Below are 16,236 nucleotides of genomic sequence, written 5' to 3'. Positions count from 1 at the left end.
TCGCATTCCACAGCCTGAACAAGCCATGAAGAGGAAAGTCTTCAGGCTTCTGGGTGCTTATTAAAGTGAATTCCCGCCCAGCTGGTGAAGCTTAGTGGTTGAGCATCGACCCATGCACCAAGAGGTCGCCCGTTTGACTCCTGGTCAGGGCACATGCCCAGGTTGTAGGCCTGATCCGCAAGGCATGCAGGAGGCAGCCAGTTGATGTTCTCTCTCATCGATGTTTCTATCCCTCTCTCCCTCTCCCTTCCTCTCTCTCTAAAATCAATAAAGAAAGAAACACTTTTTAAGTAAATAAATAAAGTGAATTCCCATTAGAAGTCTTTCCAGACGGGAAGTCCTGGGGGTCAGACCACACCCCCTCTGCGCGCTTGTTCTTTCAGCCGCCTTGAAACAGGGACGACGTGTCTACTTGACTGGATGTGAGTCACTGTCCCTCTGAGCACTCACAACAACACCGTGTTATTTCTGGAACCTTGTGCTGTGTGTCCTCCAACAGGAAGGCTCGGGGACAGTCGGAGTGGGGGGCTCCCGGAGAACAGAGAGCATGCCGGCTATTTCGGGCAGAGGATGTTTACCGCCGAGAACGCGTCTCCAGTGGGTTGGAAAATCTGAAAGCAGAATGAGGAGGAGGAGGGAAGTGGACGGCGCTGTCTGCAGGAAGGAGCCACCGCACTAGGCCCGGGGACCGGGAGGGGTGGTGTTGGCAGCGCTGGAGCACACTCAGGGCTGTGTTACGGGCGCTGCTCGGTGGTCTGGGCCACCGGGGATGGGGTGGAGCGCACCTGAACCAGCGCGGGGGCCTTGGAAGAAAAGGGGCCGCCAGCCGGCTGGGCTGAGACCGCTGAGGTCGAAGTTGGCAGCACTGACGGAACACAGCCAGGTCCACAGATGCTTCCAGAAGCAGACAGGAGAGCGGGGACCTCTCTCCTCCCACTTCGGATTGCCCATCTGCTTCCTCTGGGCCTGGGAACAGGTTTGCAGACTCCAACCCCGCGTGAGAGAACAGGGCATGGGCCGGGCAGAGCTGAGGGTCACTGTGAGAAAGTAGGACAGGATGACGGTCGGCCACGTCCACCAAGGGCTGCTCTGTGAGGGGCAGCTGGTCAGAAGGGGACGGCCCCTGCCTCCCGGAGCACTGGCCACCTGAAAGCAGAGGCCTCCCCACAGGAAAGAGACAGGATAAGCCACCTGCCCCTGAGCTGTCACGGGAAAGAGACGGGTGGGCCATGGCTGTTCTGGAAAACTTACGAGGAAATGTGGGATTTGAGCCAGAACAAGGAAAATTGGAGAATATGGATTTCCTAGGAATGGGGAACAAAATGCAGATTCCTGGATGGTGCCTTAGAACTTTGGACCACGAAGCCATGGTTGATTGGATTCTGCTCCCAACCTCAGGCTCCGTCGTCAGGGGTAGGTGTGCCCGCCCCACTGACACGGGATTGGCTCTGACCGTGGACCGGCCAGTTCCCAGGGGGCACTTGGAGGGGTGCTGGTGTTCCCACACCCCGACATTGTGGGCTGGGCTGTGTCTCCCCATGATTCCCATGGTGAAGGCGTCACTCCCAGACCTCAGGAAGAGACTGTACTGGAAGATGGGATTTTAAAGAGATGAGTTAAAACAAGATCATGAGGGTGGGCTCCAGCCCCATGTGACTGATGCCCTGGTAGGAAGAGGAGATTTGATGACAGGCACACACAGAGAAGACCACGTTGAAGAAACAAGGAGACAACGGCTATCTACGAACCAGAAAGACAAGTGTCAGAACCACCCTCCCAGCGCCTCGATCGTAGACTTCTAGTCTAGAGTCCTGAGAAAGTCCGTTTCTGTTGTTCAGACCCCCAGTCTGTGGTGCTGTTTCATGGCAACCTGCGCTGACTAACTCATTCTCCTTGAGCAGGGAGGCCTGGAATGAGGAAACACGTGGACCCAAGTCCTACGAGTCCCGTAGAGCCTCAGCTGACCCACAGCTCTCATGGAACCTGAGCGTTTGGGGATGTTTGTTACTCCTGCAAAGTCCGACTCATACCAACTCAAAAGGCCTTTCTACTCCAGCACCCCTCCTGTGCACCACCTCTCCCTCCCCCCACCCAGAACTTCCCATTTCAGAGAGATGCTTTCTCCTGCTGGAGCATCTATGGGAGCCCCAAAATATGGGGTAGATCAGGGCTTCTCTGCAGGCCCAGCCCCTTCCACACAGAGCCAGCAATGGTGTACAGGGAGCTACAGTAAGAACGTGGCTCCTCTCTCCATCACCCTCTTATCCTACATGGACACCAAGGTGCCAGCCACTGTGCCACTGTGCGCTTTGACTCATCCACACACGGTATGAGCCAGGAGGGACCTGTGGGTCATCAAGGTCCAACTGGCTCCTGCTACAGGTCCAGAGAGGAGGAGTGACTTGCCCAGAGGCACACAGCTGGTTAGTGAAGAGCCAAAACACGACCCAGTGAGCAGGAGCCACAGAAATATCTTTGATCAGGTCAGAGTATTACATTTATGCCTACAGTGGGAGAAATCCACTTCTCTCTCCAGCTAGAGCTTGCAAAGCCATGACCTTGGAAGTCAGCCAGCATAATGTGCATGTAACAGGCAACGACCAGGGAGAAGACACTGTCAGACAAGGGCTCGGCCTCGAGCGTCTGCGGCCTCTGATGCGAACAGACAAGCTGGTGCGCGGGGGCTGAGCCGGCATCTCCGTCTGTATCTAGTGAGCCGGTGCTAAGTGCACTCCCCCCGCAGGAACAGGCCATCTTACATTACAGAGCGATTTAAAGGCACTTTGTCAGCTCCCTCCCCTTAGCAGAGTGGAGACTCCCAGCCTTTTATTATTTGAGGGGGGGAAAAAGATGTGCAATTTGGCAAGTGTTTGTGACATACCGGCTTTGTGCAGAGCTCTGCTCTCAAGGAGCTGATAAGGATACGGGTTTCCACAGTGGTCCAGGATGTAAGGCAAGTGTATGATCAAGTGCCATTTGTCATTAGGGCAGGAGGGAGCCTGCCTATCCTACAGCTGGGACATGGGACATGGGGCATTGAAGCAAGGCTGTGGCCCCCAATGGGTGCTCCGAAGAAGCTGGCTCCTCCTTTGGGTGTCTGTGGGTCCATCATGAATGGAAGCTGTGATTTATAATAAGAAATATATATCTGGCCTTTGTCCCCATTTCTGGCACAGAACTCCTGAAACCCTTGGACTTTACAGTGATGGGAAATTAAAGGTGTCTTGGATGTTAATGCGGTGACTTTGGAAAGCACCTACGGATGAGGGCTGGTTGCCAGGGGAGCCAGCCGGGTGATTGATTAGAGGGTCTGGGACTGGAAATCAACCTCCAGGGAGAGGAGAGGGGCTGGGTTGAGCTCCATCACCAGTGGGCAGTGATTTAATCAATCATGCCTGTGTAATGAAGCCTCCATCAAAATGCCTGAAAGACAAGGTGGGGAGCCGCCGGTTGGTGAACACGTGGAGATTTGGGGAGAGTGCTGTGCCCAGAGAAAGCATGGCAGCTCTCCCTGTACCTGCCCCTGCCTCTCTCCTAGTTGGCTGTTCCTGAGTTATAACCTTTTGTAATAAATTGGCAATCTAGTAAATAAAATGTTTCTCTGAGTTCTGTGAGCCGTTGTAGCAAATTCATCAAAGCCAAGGAAGGGGTGGTTGGAACTCCCAGTCTATAGCTAGTGACAGCCTGGATTTTCTATTGGCATCTGAAGGGGCTGGGGGACAGCCTTGTAGGACTGAGGTCTGAGCCTGTGGGATCTGACCCTGTCTCCAGGTAAACAGTGTTAGAATTGAGTTGAGTTGTAGGGCACCTAGCTGGTGTCTGAGAATTGCTGGTGTGGGGGGAAACCCACACATTGGAACTGGGTGCAGAATCTTAAAAGCATAAAGTTTCTTCACCTCATCACTGCCCATAATAAGGTGCTCAGTGAAGTGAGGGACGGTGAAGATGAAGATGATATAGGTGATGATAAAATTTAATGAAAGCCAAGGACCCAGGGCATCACCAAGTAATGGAGCCTCTCCTGCAGGTGTGTAGGGAGGACAGCTTTCCATTCCTCACCTGGAGGAAGCTCAGTTGGTTAGAGCACCGTCCCAATGCACCAAGGTTTCGGGTTCGATCACCAGTCAGGGCACAAGAATCAACCAATGAATGTGTAAATAAGTGGAACAAATTGATGACTCTCTCTCTCTCTCTCTAAAAAATCAATAAAAATCTAAATTTAAAAAAAGAACAGTGTCTAGAAAACACTATGGTGTTACTTCAAAAAATTAAAAATTGAATTGCCATTTGACCCAGTGATCCCACTTCTAGGAATATACCCTAAGAAACCTGAAACACCAATCAGAAAGAATATATGTACCCCCATGTTCATAGCAGCACTATTTACAAGATCTGGAAGCTAAGATCTGGAAGCAGCCCAAGCATCCATCATAGATGAGTGGAAAAAAGCTGTGGTACATATACACAATGGAGTACTATGCAGCTGTAAGAAAGAAAGAGCATTTATCCTTTGAGACGACATGGAGGGACCTGGAAAGTACTATCCTAAGTGAAACAAGCCAAACAGAGAAAGACAAGTATCATATAATCTCACCTATTTGTGAAATATAATGAACATAACAGTTTAAAGAACAGACTAGTCCCAGAGACGTGGAAGTGGGGTACAGATTGACAATCCCCAGAAGAAGGGGTGGGGGAGGAGATAAACCACAGAACCTATATACATGTATGCATGACCAATGGACACGGACAACAAAGCTGGGGACAGGACAGGAGAGGGGGGGTGTCAATAGGGGGAAAAGGAGAAACATCTGTAAGAAAAATAAATACATAAATAAACAGTGTCAGTTTAAAAATAAATAAATTCCTCCCCTGAGGCTGTAAAGAAATCATTTCTTTATGTTTTAATTGATATTTTTAGAGAGAGATAGAAACATTGATGTGAGAGAGAACCATCAATCGGCCACCTCCTGCACACCCCCTATTGGGGATTGAGCCCACAATCCACGCATGTGCCCTTACTGGGAATCGAACTGGGACCTCTCAGCCCATGGAACTATGCTAATTCCACTGAGCCATGCCAGCCAGGCCACAGAGGAATCATTTCAAAGGTGTCTGGGTTCAGGACTGAAGAGCAACATGTGGGAAGGAACTGAATCCTGAAAAGTAGAACCCAGATGAGAACACACGCTGGGTTTGGCTAAATCTCAGGGTGACCAATCACCAAGCTGGAACTGTCTGGGGACATCCCAGACACGTTATTTTGTCCCCTGTGCTGGGCCTCCACCGGCTTCCACTTCTGGCCCAACACCCTGCCTGAGAAGGCCGCAGCTGGTCCCCGCTGGCGAAGAACGGGAGCTGAACCACTGGGCGGTTACTTGGGTCAGTCAAACTCACAGCCTGCTTCTGCCAAGTGTTCTCACACAGGCACCGGGTCCTCTCGACCCCGAGCCACACACCTGGCGATGCTTCCTTCTTGCTTGCGGCTGCTAGGACATTCCGAGCCCAAGCGAAGGGCCCTCCCTTCGTGACCCCCAGACCAACCCCTTAGTAAAACTCTCTGACCTTATAACTGGTAACTGCAGGTTCTGATTTTCATTCTGGCCTCATCTCTTCTACTTTTATTTGCCCTTCATCCTGATTCATTCTTCTCTTTACCTTTTATTTGAACGTGTTGCCTCGGATATTTTGGAACGCGGTGGCAAATACAAAGATCAGTAACTAACAAATGCCTCACAGTAGCCAGTGTCCACGGGGACCTCCCGAGGGCCGACACAGAACCGAGCCCTCCTCAAGCGGCAACTCTTCTCAGCTTCACGGGGCCATACAACTAATTTAGCGGAAGACCTATGGTCAGATCTATTTTGAACTCAAGAAACTAAAGAATAGTGAAGCCACCGAATTTAACCAAGACCAGGCTGTGCATGACCGGCCCTGGGCTAACCCGTGGGCAGGCAGCCCCACGGCGGGCTCTCCACCGCCAGCTGCACCGTCAACGCCCCGCAGGTGCTCAGCAATACCAGCAGCTCCTGAGCCCCTGCCTCTTGCCTCCACGTTTCCCGGAGAACTTCTGAGAAACCGTTTCCCAAGTTCTCAGCGCAGGTAGTTGGGAGAAGTAACTAATGGAAGTTCTCAATTCACAAACGTCACACTAGCTGTAGATGGAAATGTGTCTGTGATCCAGAACCGCAAGATACGTCACCCTGAGTGCGCAGACTAACACGTGCTCCAGAGGCACATTGCAACCCAGGTCTTCAGAAAACAAATGTAGCTGCATCCTGTTCTCCACACCGTCATGCCTGCATCATCCAGGCTGTGCGGTGCGGCCCCGCTGCTGGCGGGCTGGGCTGCCCGGTCCGCTGCTGGGAATGCCTCCAGAGCCCACGTCTGCGCGTGGGGCCCCTGCCCTCCACACCTCGCCAGCCAGGACCTCACAGCTGCAGAGCAGCTGCCGGCCAAGGACAGGGAGCCTGGGAAGGAGCCAGGACCAGGCCTGCCGCACTTCCCAGCTGGGAGCAAGGCGGCCAGTCCTCTCCTCCCGGACACACTAGGGCTCCTAAGCCCTTAAGAAAATGTCAAGTGCCTTCAAGTGTCCGATTTCAAGGGCCAAGTTCCATCTTTCCCTTCAATCCAACCTGAAGTCCCCAGGAGACCTGATACAAGTGAGAGAATCAGAGACAGGAGACAGGCCAAGGGCTCAGATTAAGTTCATGAGTGCCCTGCGCTCCCCACGCCCTCCCAGGACGCTCAGCCTCCTCCCTCTCACATGCACATGTGCCCACGTATGTACACACACACAGGCATACATGCACACACGTACACGCACACGCCACCCTCACACACAGTCCCCTTTCACCCCCCCGCACCCCCCGGGGAGCGGAACCGTCGGTCCACAAAGACGGCAAAGCCCAAGATCCGAACTCTCTGCCCGAGTTCACAGGAAGGCGCAGGCCATGTGGAGACCAGACTGGGGCCTGGAGGACACATGGGAAATACACACGGGTCACGTCTACACGGGACGCCACTCTCACTGGTGCACGGAATCCTGAGCTGGAAACAGATCAGAACGCACACTCAGCTGGCGGCAGAGCGTCCCCATGTGTCAGGCCCCCCAGCTGGCATGCAGCTGTGAGCACAGGCGCACCCACAGACAGGCGGGGTTCCTGCTCTCCAGCGTGGACTGTGACCCCGAGTCAGAGCACCCAGGGAGCGAGGCCAAGCCCGGACCAACTGGCTGCTTTGACAGTTGAGGAAACTGAGTCTCAGAGGCCTGTGGTCCGCTGTCTGCCGGCTTGGCGGGCCAGTCTGGAGCCTCCCCGGCACCCAGGATCTCATATCTCTGAGGACTTCTGGAAGCTTCTCTCGGCCTGCAGGACCTTGGTCGCCCCCCCCCCTTTCTTTCCAGGGGATTCGAGCCAGAGCTGCCAGCTCGTGGGAGCAGAGGAGAGACCCTCTCAGAGAGCAGGACCCTGGCCTGGGCTCCCTCCTCGGGGCCTCAGTTTCCCCCTGTAAAATGGGAGGGTTGGATAGGCTGCTCCCTGGCCCTGCGCTGCCCCACGAATCCAGCAGAACCGTGATGCTCGTGAAGGTCGCCCCGATGCCTTTATGTCTCCCCTTTCCGAGACTTGCCTCCGGGTCAGCCCTTGAACTATCCTGGTTGCTCGGGTCCTGGAGAAGAGAGTATTAGGGAAACTAGCTCACGGGTTTTTTCTTACACCTGTAAGAAACCAGAACCCAACGAGGATAGAGCCGAGCCCAACAGAGGGGCAGGAAGTGGCCGAGCCCAACCCTAAAACCCGACCACCTGGCCCCCAGCTCAGGGCCCTGCCCAGGCCACCTCCGCTGCTTCTGGGGTGAATCCCCTCCGGGCTGGGATGCTCCCACACTCAGCTTGTCCTGCCCGTGTCCCAGCCTCCTGGGACCATGTCCCAGACACGAGCCTGCATTCTTGAATGTTCTCTAATGCAGAGAGCGTGCCTTGTGAGGGAGACACCCCTTTTGTGCCAACTCTTTATCAGGCTTCGACCAACCCCTGGCGCCATCCCTGCCCTGGCAGTGACCCATCCTGCCTGGCCTTAGACGACCTCCAAGGGACACCCCCTGTGCCTCAGCTCATGACACCACACTCCTCACAGCTCCTGCCTGGCTGCCCTGCTGCCATGTGGCCTAAGGCACTCCAGACCCAGACCCTCTCCAGGCCCACGTATGTGCCACCTGGAAGACGGGCAATTGATGCCCAGGGGGGCAAAACTCTGGCCAATAGGAGACTGGAAGCAGTGGGCACATACCTCTCCTTCCTCTCCCAGGGACTGTCCTAAAAGCAAGAGTGTACAGCCTCTGGGACAGTCCCCTCCACCTACCCTGCCCACCCAGCCAAGAACAACATCATCCTTGCTGACCTCATCAGTAGCCAGCTCAGCAGCTTCCTCAACCTTGCTCTGCCCTCCCCGCCCTCCCTCCCCGCTCCCTCGCCCACTCCCTAGGACCTCACATCCTTTGGGGAGCACTGTTTTCTGGGAGCCCAGACTAAGACTCTCTCTGTACTCCTGAGTCATCTCCGCACTCAGGGGGCATTGGGTGAGGCTGCTGTGCGGGCACCAGAGTCGCCAAGATCAGGAGCACACGGCTTCTCCTCTCTGGGGGCTGGCGGACTGAGGGGAGAAGAGACACTCAGGGAAATACCCATAAGAGAAGCTGGGCCCTGGCCGGTTTGGCTCAGTGGTTAGAGCGTCCGCCTGCGGTCCAGAGAGACCCGGGTTCGGTTCCCGCTAAGGGCATGTACCTCGGTTGCAGTTTGTCCCCGGCCCTGGTTGGGTTGTGTGGGAGGCAGCCACTCGATGTGTCCCTTTCACATCGATGTTTCTCTCTCTCTCCCTCCCACTCTGTCTGAACAAAAAACGGAAAAATGTCCTCGGGTGAGGATAAAAAAAAGAAAGAGAGAGAGAGAGAGAGAGTGAGAGAGAGAGAGAGAGAGAGAAGCTGGTTGTGCCAGGTTAAGCCTCTCACTGCTAGAAGTCCAGCTGAGTTACAAAGTGGGTTGGAGTGTTCGGCAGGGGCGGGAAGAGGCTGAGAGCAGAGAGATCCCCCTGACCCTGCGGGGTGGGCATCCCTGCCTGCCCTGCCCAGCTCCACTGGGCGTCCGTGATGCAGGGCCCACAAAGCCCATGATGTCACCTTCCCAAGGACAATGACATCATTTAGAAGAAGTGCCTTTGGGATAAGAAATAACAAAGGCAGTGGGAACAGAGACTCTGTGCCCCAGTTTATCCATCTCTACAATGGGACAGATGATAATAATTATACCTTCCTGCCCCTGGTTGAAATGGGATAATACATGAAAGTGTTTAGCCCAGGACCTAGTGCACAGAAAGTGCTCAGTAAATATGAACAGTTATTATTATATATCCTACACACACACACACACACACACACACACACACACGAGTCAGATTGTGCCATCCCTGCATAGAACTCCTACTCTCACAGACTCTCCATGACCTCTGTGACTTAATCAGGTCCTACTTGCCCATTTACTGTACTTCAGCCACGCAGCCTTCTGGCTTCACCCAGGCCAGGCTTGCTCCCACCCCAGGGCCTTTGCACTTGCTGCTCTGTCTGCACTTCCCCCAGATTGTCACATGGTCAACTTTTCATTCATCAGGTCAGCCTCAGAGATCATGTCCTCTCGTCTGCCCAGTCTAAAGCAGCTCCTGCCTCCCCTCCCAGTCCCCTGTAACACCATCTGCCTTTTACCTTCTTACTGGGGCCACGCCCTCTGAAACATGCTGGTTCATTTATTGGTCTGCCGGTTTAATGCCTGTCTCCCCCGTTGGCTACAAACTCCTTACGAGCTAACCCTGCATCTGTCTCGTTTACTGCGGGGTCCCTATACCTACGACAGTGCCTGGCACACAGTAGGCCCTCAATAGATGTGGGCTGAACACACAGACAGGCGAGGCACTGTCGGCTGTTCTGTCTGGCAGAGTAGGACAGACAGAGTGCAGGTCTTTCTAGAACAGACAGGAACAGACATCCCATCTCGTCCTGCCCTCCAACAGGTCTCCAGTGGGGGAGGGGAAGGAAACCTGGGGAAAGAGGAAGAGCCAGGATCTCCAAAAGCTACCCCCACCCCCACCAACCTCCTACACCGTGGAATCAGCAGCCTGAGCTTAGTGAGCCCTTCGGGTGGGAGGCGGGGGAGAGCCCCATCAAGGACATAGATCCAAATAACCACTATCCCTTCCTTCTGCCCCCTGCACAGTCACAGCCCATGGAGTCGGCCACTTGCTCTCATGGCTGTGGCTGTGCCAGGAAGACCTTTGCCTTCCACAGCGCGAGTGCCCAGCGGAGGCTGTGCGTTACTCTGGCCTCCTGCAGCCCTGAGGCCCGGAACGATCATTGTTCCACCTACGGCCATGACCTGAGCCTTGCCCTGCGCCAGCACCGTGCCCCAGTCTGCACCGGTAACCGCATGTGCTCCACCCCAAATCCTGGTGATGGACACTGATGCTTGGCGTGTAATGCCAGCTGCCCGGACTACAGCGGGGCCGGGACTGAAGCCAAGAGGCTGACAGCTGCTGCCCTGCTCGGGGTTCCCTGGCTGGGCAATGCCAGGCGCGTGGCTGCCCAGCTAAGCAGACTGCTGAGCCCTCTTTCCCACCTCACCACCAGAGCGCCAAAGACCGTGCTTTCTGGGATCCCCCCAGCTGCCTCAGGCCGGCTGCTGAGGCCTGCAAATGTTTTCTGTGAGTCAAGAGAGACACCTGGTGGCTGTCACGAGCACTCCTGTGACTCGCTCAGGCTGCCTATTGCCCACCTAGCTTGGCCTTCTCCACCCTTCACGTGGTCCAAACACTTCAGCCAGCGCCTCCAACCTGGGGGCCCACCCCTCCTCCCTGAGGCCAGCCGTCTCCCCAAAGTGTTTCAGGAGTCCTGTCATGCAGATGGGGACTCAACCCTGGAGCCTGAACCCACCCCGAGGAGCCCTGGTCTCCAGCTGAAATGGTGGCCCTTCCATGGGAGGGCTCTCACTACCAGAATACAATAAATAAACCTCTTGCCTGTAGGATTTCCCTGGTGGGGACCCTCAGAGGCCCCGCCCTGGGCCAGGAGGCCCTGCACACCTCTCTACCCAGCCTCTACCACCGCCCCCTCATGCTTCCGCCGGAGGGCCACCTCCCAGCAGTCTCGCGAGGTCCCCTTCCCCAGAAACGTGTCTTCCTGCAGGGATCAGACCTTCCAGCTCAGTCCTGGACTCCAGGTGGAATGAGGTACTTGGTTCTTCATCTTTGACTGGCCTGAAACATCCTTAGCTTGCTCCCAGCAAAGCTGAAACTGGGCGTGGATGTGGGGGGGTGTTTGTTTTTCAGTGAAGGAAGGTTTGTGACGCTTTGGTGCGCAGGGTGAGCTCCGCGGAGGCATTTGGTTTTAGACACAGGGTAATTTTTTAATTGCAGCAAAATACACATAACATGACATTCACCATCTTAACCATTTTTAAGTGTGTTTTCATTGCCATTGGGTATATTCAGGTTGTAGTGCAACCCTCCCCACCACCCAGCTGCAGAACTTCTTCCCAAACAGAAACTCTGTCCCCAAGGAACACTGACTTCGCGCTCCCCGGGCCCGCAGCCACCTCTCTGCGCTCTCTGCGCTTTTGACCACTGACACTGTGAGTGAAGAACTGAATGTTCACCTTGCCTCCTCTGGCCCTTCTCACAGACACACCGCTCCCAGCACTGGCCACGCCAGGCCCGTAGTTGGGGGAGCACAACTGGGAGCTTGTTTATTCCTCCTTTCACAACCAGCCTCTGACCCCTGCAGAGTCCAGCGGATGTGTTCGGGGCTGGGGACCCGCCGTGGAGCAGCCCCGGAACCAGCGAGACAAGGCGGAGTGGTCGTGATGCAGATGCTTCCATACTCGCACCACTGAGAGGCTGCTCTTTGAAAGCACTCGGGGAGCCCGAGGGGCAGCCTCATGGGGAAATCCGAGGGGCTTCCCTGAGGACCTTCACTGCAGCAGAGACCTCCAGAAAGCCGCAGGGTGTGCGGTGAAGGGGCGAGACGAGAGGGAACGAGAGGTATCGCGGCTGCTGCCGCCTTGACAAACAGCTATGGGGGCAGCGGGCGACACCCTACACACCTCGTGTCTCAGAGTGCTGGAGGTCTGAGTCCTGAAGTTGGGGTGTCAGCAGAGCTCATTCCTTCTGGGGGCTCCAGAGAGGAACCCGTTTCCTCGGCTGTGCCAGCCTGTAAAGGCTTCCAGAAGCCGCCCACATTCGTCGGCTCGTGGCCCCTTTCTCCATCTTCAAAGCCAACAGCATCATCCTGTCGGTCTCTCTCCCTTCACTCCCTCTCTTTCTCTCTGACTCTCTGCTTCCGGGCTCACATTTCGTTCTCTGTCTCCAATTTTTCCTCCTCCTTCTTTCCTCTTGAGGACCCTTGTGACCACATCGGGCCCACCTGGATAACCCAAGGTAGTGCCCCCATCTGGGAGTTCCTACTCTCATCACATCTGCGCGGTTCCTTCTGCCATACAAGCTACCCTCCCACAATTTCCGGGGATTCGGATGAGGGCATCTTTGGGGACCGTTATTCTTCCTGCTACAGGAGATTGTGGGCGAGAGTCAATGCCACCTTTCTCAGACGGGAAAGAAAATTCTGGGTACGGAATGCCTATGGCCCCCAGAAATGGGCGAGCCCCTGTGGGTCTCTTGTTCCTTGTTCATACCGCCACTTACTGCATACACGACCTTAGCTGCCAGGTCCTGTTTAATCCTCGAAGTGGCCCTTGGAGGTATGTAGTGCAACGACCACCACCCCCACTTCTCAGGTGGGTGCGCAGGGACCTCACAGGACACAGCCAGGGTGCACTCAGCACCGAGCCTGGCCGATGGCAGGCCTCAGCCGATGGCTGGGGGATGGCAGTGCTGGTCACCTGGTGCAGGTGCCCCTCCCCACTCTGATACATTAGCCCCACAGACAGCAGAGGGATGGCACCATGCTGGCCCCCGTTCCTCCCCCATAGCCCAGCCCCCTCCTAGCCTCCAGCCTCCACGCCAGGGCCCCTCAAGTGTGCTCCAGGTCCAGCAGCACCAGCCCCGCCAACACCATCTGGAAACAATTCGTTCCTGGGGACCTGCTGAGTAGAAGCTCCGGGGCCGGGCCCGCCTTCCAGGTTTGATCAAGCTCTCCAGAGCTTCCAGTGGCTCCAGTGCTGGGGGCTGCCCCTTCGGGAGCTCAGCCGGGCTCCTTCGGGGCCGCCCAGTCGGAGTTCCCCTCTCCAGGGCTCCCAGGAAGCCCCTCAGCACCCCACCTAGGTTCTGGAGTTACACAGTGGTGATGGACACACGAATACACTACAACCCACCAGCTGTCAGCTTTAAAGGGGTGAATTTTATGGCAAGTGAATTCTATCTCACGTTTTTAGAAGTGAGGGCGGGAGGATCTTAGCAAAAGAAAGAATCCAAGGCTGAAAGGTACATAAGACCACTCAGCTGTCTACTGTCCAGGGCCCTGCCAGCCAGGCAGTCCCAATTCTGGGGCCAGGGTCAGCCTCCAGAGCCTCTGGGTTTCTCTGGTTTATTAATAGGGAACCACTGCCACCTAGTGCTCACAGGGATAAACAGCATGCAAGTGAGCAGGCCATGGGAGAGGAAGTCAAGCACAGGAGGGGGGCCCCGGACAGCTCACATTGCCCACGGAGGCTCACACTTCCCTCCTGCCACAATTACAGCCCAGCAGGGTGCAGCGCTCACGGATCGCCAGTGCCCCACTCCTAGGCAGGTATGTAAATAAAATTTGGTCAGATTTGAACCCACCTCCTTGTGATGATACTAACAAAATGGAGACACTCTAGGGTCCCTGGGTTCAAGGGCCCTCTATCGCCCTCTGCAGTTGTCTCAACTGAAAGATAAAGGGGCGGACCCAACAGGAGTTGCACACTGAGTGCCTACATGACCAGGTGGGCTCCCCAGGTGAGGGGCAGGCCAGTTGAAGGCTGGCACCCTATCCCACCTGCCCAGTCTAGGCCACCCACCAACCTGCCCAGCAGGATCCCAGACCCAGGGGGCCAGAACACAGCTATTTGTTCACAAGAGAATCTATACATTGAGATAATATGTAAAAATTCTCAGGTTTTTGTTTACATCTGGCTCGATATTTTTCAAAAACTCCTTCCAGAAGGTCCCTCCATTATTAATTACTCCTGCCAGCCATACAGAACCTGTTTGGAGAACATCAGACAAACCCAAATTGAGGGACCTCCTACCAAACAACAGGCTTGTGCTTCTCAAAATTATCAAGATGAAGAAAGACAATGAAAGACTCTCCCAGATTAAAGCAAGCTGAAGAGACAGACAATTAAATGGTTTGGATTTAACAATAAATCAGGTGTGGGAGAGGAGACTGACAGAAAGGACAATATTTGGAACAATGGGCAAAAGTTTAATATGTCTGTATATTAAATAATAGTATTGCATCAAAGTTGAATTGGATAAGTGCACTTGGATAGAGAATGTCTTTCTTTTTATGATATACTCACTGAAACAGGTGAAGGGCACAGTGTCTACAACTAACTCTCAGCTGGTTAAGGAAAGACATGCACATATTGAAAGCAAAATGTTAACCGATCTTTATACTACTGTTCAACTCTTGGTCTTGATACTGTACACTGTGGTTAGGCTACTGCTTATATTATTGTTGCAACAATAAGTTTGAAATTCTTTCAAAAAAATTTTAAAGACAGCAAGATCTAACCCAGGACCACAGGTTTCCACCCTCGGCGTTGGAAGCTTGCAGGTCTGACCGGTGTGAACAGGCCAGGTGGGCAAAGCCCAGTTGCAGACGCAGCCCCGGGCTCCGGCTCAGCCTGCCTCTCCCCCTGCTCATCGCCTTCCTTCCCGCCTCTGGGTGGGAGGGTGACCTCCTCCTGTTTCCCTGCGGTTCATGGGCAGGTCCTGTGTGCGGCACTGCTTGGCGGCCTCGAGCAGTACCAGGGACAGTCCCAGCCCAGTGGCAGGTGTAGTTCCAGTTGCATTTCAGTCCCGGCCATGCCTCAAGTTCCTGGGTGACTGTGGGTGAGTGGCTCAGACTCTCTGAACCCCAGTTTTCTTCCTGTTGAGATGGGACAGCAATATGTTGTCTGGGGGTGAGCGGCAGGAGCAGGGCCTGGGCAGAGAGGCCCTTGGAGGAGCCTGTGGCCCCAGGAACCAACCAGTGGGGGACAGAAAGGATATGGGGAGAAGAGGAATGAGAGGACGGACACACCCCCAATCACATCAAAGCTCCGCAACACCTGTGCTTTAGCTATTTGGCGTCCAGAAAAGGGAGAGATGGGGAAAGAGAGCCAAGTAATCCTGCACAGAAGGTATAGCCACACCGCGGGGAGCGGGACTATGGAAGGGGGTGACTTGGTCACCTCCTCGGGGTGTGCTGGGTCAGAGGATAACCTTGATCTGCTGTAGTCACCCTAAATTTCCTTTGATTCCAGGTCCCCACAAATCTTCAGCTCAATGCCGTGGGTTTTCTTGGGCCACAATGAGTTTCAAAGGAATCTGAATGTGCCCCGTTCTTCCCTCACATCCTGGATGCAGCCACGTTTTCTCCGCTTCCTGCTGGAGTCCTGCAGTTGGGGTCCCCGCCATCAGGGCTTGCATTTCAGTGTTTAGTACCCCGAGCCAGAACCCAGGTCAGCCCAACCTCTCCTTCATCTGCTGTGTGCTCAGTCTCTCCAAGTATTCTTCCACCCGGCTCCCCTCTGCCTCCCAGAGGCACAGCCCGCGTGCAAATCTTCCACTGTGATGTCAGCACCCCTTCTGCCCCTGGGTCTCCCGGAGGAGCTGCCTTCCAGCTGCTGCTGCCGCGATCCAGCGGAAAGCACATGGCTGACCCTGTCACTCTGCTTTCAAAACGTCACCACTGCCCACAGCGCTGGCTCCCCGGACCCCACCCGGGCACTCAAGATGATCTGTTCGTATGAGGGAAGAACTAGAACCTCTATTTATATTTATTTTATGGCTGACTCCTTATTCTTGGCTTTTGAGGGTGTTTTACGTAGATAAATAAGAATCAGCGGTTCTCAACCTTCCTAACGCCGCGACCCTTCAATACAGCTCCTCATGTCATGAGGGCGTATCTGCACGTGGGCGGACCCGCCTGGAGACGGATGGAGGAGCCGTGTCTCGTTCCTAAGACCATTGGAAATATGTGTTTTCCAATGGTCTTAGGCGACCCCTG

The sequence above is a fragment of the Molossus molossus genome, unplaced genomic scaffold (assembly GCF_014108415.1).
Source record: "Molossus molossus isolate mMolMol1 unplaced genomic scaffold, mMolMol1.p scaffold_m16_p_3, whole genome shotgun sequence".
NCBI lineage: Eukaryota > Metazoa > Chordata > Mammalia > Chiroptera > Molossidae > Molossus > Molossus molossus.
The sequence above is the reverse complement of the archived record's forward strand: the minus strand, read 5'-3'. Positions refer to the sequence as shown.